Source organism: Triticum dicoccoides, chromosome 2B, assembly GCF_002162155.2.
Source record: "Triticum dicoccoides isolate Atlit2015 ecotype Zavitan chromosome 2B, WEW_v2.0, whole genome shotgun sequence".
NCBI lineage: Eukaryota > Viridiplantae > Streptophyta > Magnoliopsida > Poales > Poaceae > Triticum > Triticum dicoccoides.
In genome coordinates this window covers 79,148,572-79,155,938 of record NC_041383.1, presented here as the reverse complement: position 1 = coordinate 79,155,938, position 7,367 = coordinate 79,148,572, and positions in this window count along the sequence as shown.

Here is a 7,367-nt window from a genome sequence, read left to right as displayed (position 1 = left end):
GGGTGGAAAATGTCATGAGGATAGACCTAGGGTTTCAGCTCGGGTGGGTTTGGGCCGTTGGATCCAGAAGCATCCGGCGGTGGTTGATGCGTGATCCGTGTGATATGCCCATGGTCCAATTAGAACACAGCAAACCATTTGATGACCTTATGACCATATAAATTGGTCGTGATCGATTCAAGATAAAAAATTTCATTCGATTTTTCAGTGATCAAAATGAGTTTTTTTTGTGAAAGTCCTATCAATATTTGTTCAAATGATCTCATATTGTGCACAATGGTGCATCTTGGAATTCCAAACGATGATTTTTCATTTTCTTTGCACGGAAAACTCATTTTCCATTTTTTGAGTGCCCGAAAAGAGGTTTTTTCCTGAAGGACCTACCATATATTTGTTGCAAAATTGTACCAAATAAATTTTCTAAAATACTAGGACATATTTGATGCACAATTGACCAAATGATTGGGTGTAAAAAGTTTTGATCCACCTCTCGTGAAAAAGACAAATTTTCGCCGATTCAGTTGGAAGCGGGTCAAATTTGAACTGTAGCTACCTTGTAGTTTGCTCTTTATTTTTTCCAAAAATCATTTCTAGGTACATAAGTATCTATTTAATCAGAGAAACGTCAAAAGGTCTCCAAGATTCAACAACTAGCTAGGAACGGTCAAGTCCGCCATTTTGACCGCATTTTGAAACGCGCATAAAAAATTCAAAAAAATCAAAAAATTAGAAAAGCTTCGCATTGTGTCATCATATGTGACCAAGTTTCCAGCAAAACTAAAAAACTTGTAATACGGCAATTATTTTTAAAAAGTGTTCTCAGAAATGAGCTATCATGCGTGAAGATTCATGGCTTTCAAGCCAAATGATCAATCTTATGTCCATATTCATGACATAGTTTGTTCAAATGATCTCATATTGTGCACAAGGGTGCATCTTGGAATGGCAGCCAATGTTGCCTAAGGAAGTTTTCATTTTCTTTGGATGAAAAATTCATTTTCCATTTTTTGAGTGCCCAAAATGAGTTTTTTTGTGAAGGACCTATAATATATTTGTTGCAAAATTGGAGCTAATCAATTTTATAAAATACTAGGCCATATTTAATGCACAATTGACAAAATGGTTGGGTGTAAAAAGTTTTTATCCACCTCTCGTGAAAAAGACAAATTTCTGTCGATTCACTTGGAAGCGGGTCAAATTTGAACTGTGTCTACCTCATAGTTTGCTCTTTATTTTTTCCAAAAATCACTTCTAGGTACATAAGTATCTATTTAATCAGAGAAACACCAAAAAAATTCAAAGATTCAACCACTAGCTAGGAACGGTCAAGGTCGTCGTTTTAACCGCATTTTGAAACGGGCATAAAAAATTCAAAAAAATCAAAAAATTGGAAAACCTTCGCATTGTGTCATTATATGTGACCAAGTTACCAGAAAAAATTATAAACTTGTAATACGGCAATTATTTTAAAATAGTGTTCTCAGAAACGAGCTATCATGCGTGAAGATTCATGGCTTTCAAGCCAAATGATCAATCTTATGGCCACATTCATGACATAGTTTGTTCAAATGATCTCATATTGTGCACAAGGGTGCATCTTGGAATTCCAAACAATGTTGCGTAAGGGAGTTTTCATTTTCTTTGCACGGAAAATTCATTTTCCATTTTCCGAGTGCCCGAAATGAGTTTTTTTTGTGAAGGACCTACAATATATTTATTGCAAAATTGAACCAAATCAATTTTATAAAATACTAGGTCATATATAACGGACAATTGACCAAATGTTTGGGTATCAAAAGTTTTGATCCACCTCTCGTGAAAAAGACAAATTCCCGTCAATTAAGTTGGAAGCGGGTCGAATTTGAACTGTAGCTACCTCGTAGTTTGCTCTTTATATTTTTCAAAAATAATTTCTAGGTACATAAGTATCTATTTAATCAGAGAAACACCAAAAAAATTCCAAGATTCAACCACTATCTAGGAACGGTCAATCCCGCCGTTTTGACCGCATTTTGAAACGGGCATAAAAAATTCAAAAAAAATCAAAAAATTGGAAAACCTTCGCATTGTGTCATTATATGTGACCAAGTTTCCAGGAAAAATAATAAACTTGTAATATGATAATTATTTTAAAGAAGTGTTCTCAGAAATGAGCTATCATGAGTGAAGATTCATGGCTTTCAAGACAAATGATTAATCTTATGGCCACATTCATGGCATAGTTTGTTCAAATGATCTCATATTGTGCACGAGGGTGCATATTGGAATTCCAAACAATGTTGCCTAAGGGAGTTTTCATTTTCTTTTCACGGAAAATACATTTTCCATTTTCCGAGTGCCCCAAATGAGTTTTTTTTGTGAAGGACCTATCATATATTTGTTGCAAAATTAGACCTAATCACATTTATAAAATACTAGACCATATTTAATGCACAATTAACAAAATGGTTGGGTGTCAAAAGTTTTGATCCACCTCTGGTGAAAAAGACAAATTCCCGTTGATTCAGTTGGAAGTGGGTCAAATTTAAACTACCGGTGCCTCATAGTTTGCTCTTTATTTTTTCAAAAAATCATTTCTAGGTAAATAAGTATCTATTTAATCAGAAATACATGGTTTAAAGGCGAGACATCGAGGTTTGGACGGTGGCTGATGGCCCCAACTCTAGAGCGCATAAGCTCGCATGCCCGCCGCGTGGTCACCACGTGACCGTGGCATTGCCATGCGTTCTGGACGGCCTAGGCATGTCTAGTGGGTTGGGCACTCTCCAGGTAGGTGCTAGGAAGAACATTATAACATAAGATTCTCATGAGGAGACCGAACTATGCTCAAACATGAATTAGCAGCCAAGTGTTTCATTAGCGGTACGGGAAATGCACATGGCCAATGGGCGTGAGTTTTGGCTGAGGATGATCATATACTAAGAAGAATATCTTCTTAAATTTTTAGGGAAATCAAGAATATATAAATAATACTTCCTTCACAAAGTGCTGCTCTGAACAGAATAGGAAAATGAATATTGTTGAGTTATTTTTGAACTAGGCAAGGAAGGTTTTTGACATATTTGATGAAGGTATGATCCAAACAATTTATGAGAATTTTTTGGGAATTTTTGAAATAACAGAAATATAGTTTCCTTCACAACCTAGGGCAAAAATTGACACATGGACATGACACATAGGCAAAACTGATGAGATGGTGCCTAGTCATCACAACCCACCACAATCTACAAGGCTATGACCATCTATATTGGTCGTTAACAACTAGAAATAAGGCAGCGGACCAGCACTGTTTGCTTTATAACCATTTGGTGTAAGGAAATTACGACCTTTCTGACCAAAATGGTCGCAATGGTTTAGGGTTTTGGAGCCCTCCGAACAACTTTTGACCAATTGATCTCAAATGGTCATAGATCTATGACCAATTCTTCCAGGGTCACTGACAGAAGGTCACTAGTTGACATATTTCTTGTAGTGTACATGCTGTTTTCATTCGGCTCATTTCGATAGCTCATTCTTTGGTTCAATTGCGTTTGCTCATTTCGAACATCATCATGCGTGTAGGAAGATGGATGCTTATTTTGGTTTTAGGAAGGCGAATACATTGATTTATTGATAGAAAATAAACTTAATAGATGCTCGTGCACTCCTTAGTACAATCGAAGGCAATGAAGCGGCTGCATGTGTAACTAGAGGGAAGCAACATCTACTTCTTTAGAACCAAAGAAGAAGAATGAAGAATGCAAGATCAAGAATCCGCAGATCAACAATGAGTGCATGGAGAAGATATTGCTTCAACAGTGGGAGCAGTTATGAAAGTTGGAAATCTTCTAAAATGCATAATTATGGTTCTTATTTTCTTTGGCCTTGCTATTTTAGCAAAGATTTGGTGATGTCCTATGTATCCAATGTTGGTAAAAAAGCAAAGAAATGCATTATGTTGCGTTAAATTGAGGTGCAAATTTAGGTTTTACGGGCCGAGGAAAGCGGCGCCAGACCAGACCCCGCAAAGCCGACCCGTAAAAGAGTATATTCGTGGAAGATGCTCTTTTGCGGGTCGGCTTTGTGGGGTCTGCCTCTACGGCCGTTCGCGCCGGCCTGCAAAATCGTTTTTCCGCGAATTGTAAACACGTTTTGCGGGTCGGTGTGATGCGGGGTCTAGCATGCTCTAACAATCCCGATTCCGATCCCCAGTCCAACCCCAGCCCCAACCCCAACTCCGATTCTTCTATATACTCCAAAGGTAAGGCTCCCCGATCTAGTCCCCGTATTATTTAAGAAGAAGCGGATCGTGGCAGGTTGATCATCAATCTCGCCGGCCGCTTTTGTCCACCGCCACCGTAGCTCACTAATTAACGCGAGATTTTAGTAGGATCTGTATACACAGTGATGTCGCCGAGCCGCGCGCTGGCCGAGTCTCTGCCGTGCCTCGCCTTCCACCACGGCGCGGGCCGACCCACGCCGATATTCGACGTCTCGGAGAAGAAGCCAATCGCCGGCGACATCGACGAGCTGAATGCCAAGGAGATCTGCCCAGCCACGCACGGCTACATGCTGGCCAGGTGCCCCGCCTCCGCGTCCACCTTCCTGTGGAGTCCCCAGAACCGCGGTGGCAAGATCGAGCTGCCGCCGTTGCCGATCGAGCAGGACCCGCTCATAGACTGCATCTGCCTGCTCTCCAACAAGCCCACCGCTTCAAACTGCGTCGTGCTTCTGGTCGAGCCTTACGCCACCTTCATATGGTACTGTCACATCGGAGGCGATCACTGGCAGAAGCACGACTACGACATCGGAACCCAGCCGGCCCTCGACCTGCAATCCGAGGACAAAGAGGTCATAACTCCGATCGCGGCATGTGGGGGCAAGTTTTATTTCAACAGCACACAAATCGAGCTTGGTGTTCTTGATTTCTGCCCCGCTCCCGTGTTCAGTTCCATCAAGATCAACGACGTGGTCGACGATATCTACGGTGTTGAACTGGCTCCAGCCCAAGTTTTTCTGGTGGAATCGGACGGGGAGCTCTATATGGTTTCCCTGTTATGGGCGAAAACAATCTATGGTGCAAGAGGTCATAGGATGGATTTCTCAGAGCAGAGATGGAGAAAAGTGTATGATCTTGGTGATCGAGCGTTCCTCTTGTCCCTGTTCAACTCTGGTGCTCTCTGTTCCGTCGGCAAGTCTGGACTGCGAGAGAACTGCATCTACATGGCCTATCCTTGGGAGCAGACCTTGCACATTTTCAGTGTAAAAGATGGTAGTATGGAGACGCACAAGCTGGATGATGCTCCCTCCTCAGATAAAGCATTCTGGATGCTCCCTGCCAATCATATAGATTAGTTTAGATTCACAAGATGTTTTTTCCATGTCGTTTTTAGTTATCATCAGACTTGGATTGTGCAACCTGTTTACGTGTTATTATGCTATATATATTGACAGAATCACTTCTTGTACGTTTCCATCTATTTCTTCCTAGTGAATTGGAATCTCACATTCTCATCCGACAACTAATTGTCGGTCCATGTGGCTCGGAAAGTTATGGTGCAGTAAGACTATGAAATCTTGGAAACAATTGTGCTACTGTTGCATGAGTAGGATAAAACTCTACCGTAGTTACTGAAACTACTATATTGTCTAATAATGCCTTCATGACTTGTGTGTTGATAGTTTAACAACATTGAATTGAAAGAAATCAACAAAAAAGAATTGATCCAAAAATCACCCTGAGAAGAATATCTCAAAATGTTATTTTTAGGATAACCTGAGTAAATTTACGAGTAATGGATACAATCAGCGAGCCACAGCTCACGAACTTCATCAGGCACATTCGCTATCAGTTCCTGGTTCCCTTTTGCTCTTGCCAGTGCTGCTAGTCCATGAGCTAGAGCATTACCTGCTCTTTTAACAGTCAAGATTGGACGGAGCTGAACACCAGCAGCAGAGCTTTTATGTCCTGGATGATTGGGAAACATAAACATGACACATGGTTGGCTAGGATCCCTTCTCTGAACATTGACTCAGCACTATCCACCAGATTATGGTGGGCATCGAAAGAATGCGCAGTCACCAAGGACTCTGCACTTCCTCTGGCTCGAGGAAATCCATCTCGTCTTGTGCTACTTATTAAGCTGAAAATTCTCATGGGGAGAATTTAATTTATGCCAAGTCTAGTCCTCTAGTGAAAACAGAGCGCACTATTGGTGCAATCGGTGCATCCAGACCAAATCACTATGTATTGTTGTTGGTCACTACACAACTTGTAGCCTGTTAGGGTGATTACAGAGAGAGTAGCAGAAGTAACTCCTATAGTTGCATTCCTTGGGCCGAGAATCTGATAATCAAGGGTTTTCAAGACTTGATAGCTTCATCTTTGGTGTTGTGAATGATAGTAGATACACATTTTTCGCGAATACGCAGAGATTGCGTATCATTTCATTGATAGGTAGAAGAGAACGTTACAAAGAAAGAACATTACATAGAGATGGAAGGAGTACACCACACCAAAATGTGGGAAAACAGAAAAGAAACAACACAGCCCAAAACTAGCCTAGCTCGAACTCCAACCAAGAAAGGTGAGGAGACGAGACACAAGACACCAAGGCCGCGTCACGACCAACGTGAGGCACCCACGACACGTGGCTACGACTCAAGAGCCATGTAGCAGAGCCGACCGGATCAACGTACCCCCCACCAGAAGCGCCTAGAAGAGCCGGCAAGTGGGTTGCAGGACACGGCCGAGCCTGAGGAAGGAACCATGGAGGAAGAGCCGACGATGTCGTACATTGCGCCCAGGATGCCCATGCCTGGAGAAGCACCCACACCAAGCACGACACCTGACAACTCCAAATCAAAAACCCAGGACGCCACGAGCAGCCAAGACAGCACCTTAATGAAAGTGACGGCGTTGAGATGCCGCTGCCGTCCGATCCAGAGAGTCGGATCTAGAGTTTCCTACGGTGCTCGAAGAGGGGCATGGATAAGGCCATGGCAGCGCCTTCAGGAAGGAGACGGCACCTGCAGGTGTCGCCGCTGCCAGCACATCTGTGCAGGGATTTCGCCCCGGCCTGATCGAACAATCCCAATGCCGCAGGAAGATTCAGAGATGTGGGAAGCACCGATAGCTGGAGCCACTACAGCAGGGAGGCAAGCTCCACCCATCGTTTAATAGAGGAGACACCGGGCGCCGCCGGACCCACAACCAACCGCAATCCCGTTGCACACACAAGAGTCGCCACTGCCTAGAACCGCCGCCGTCAGCCAGCCTGAGAGAGAGCGAGGCATGCCTGGACCAAGCCACCGGGAGAGAAGAGGCTAGTGGACCTGGCTACAACAAGTGCCGGAAGACAGGGCTGGCTGAGGTAGAGCAGCCAAAG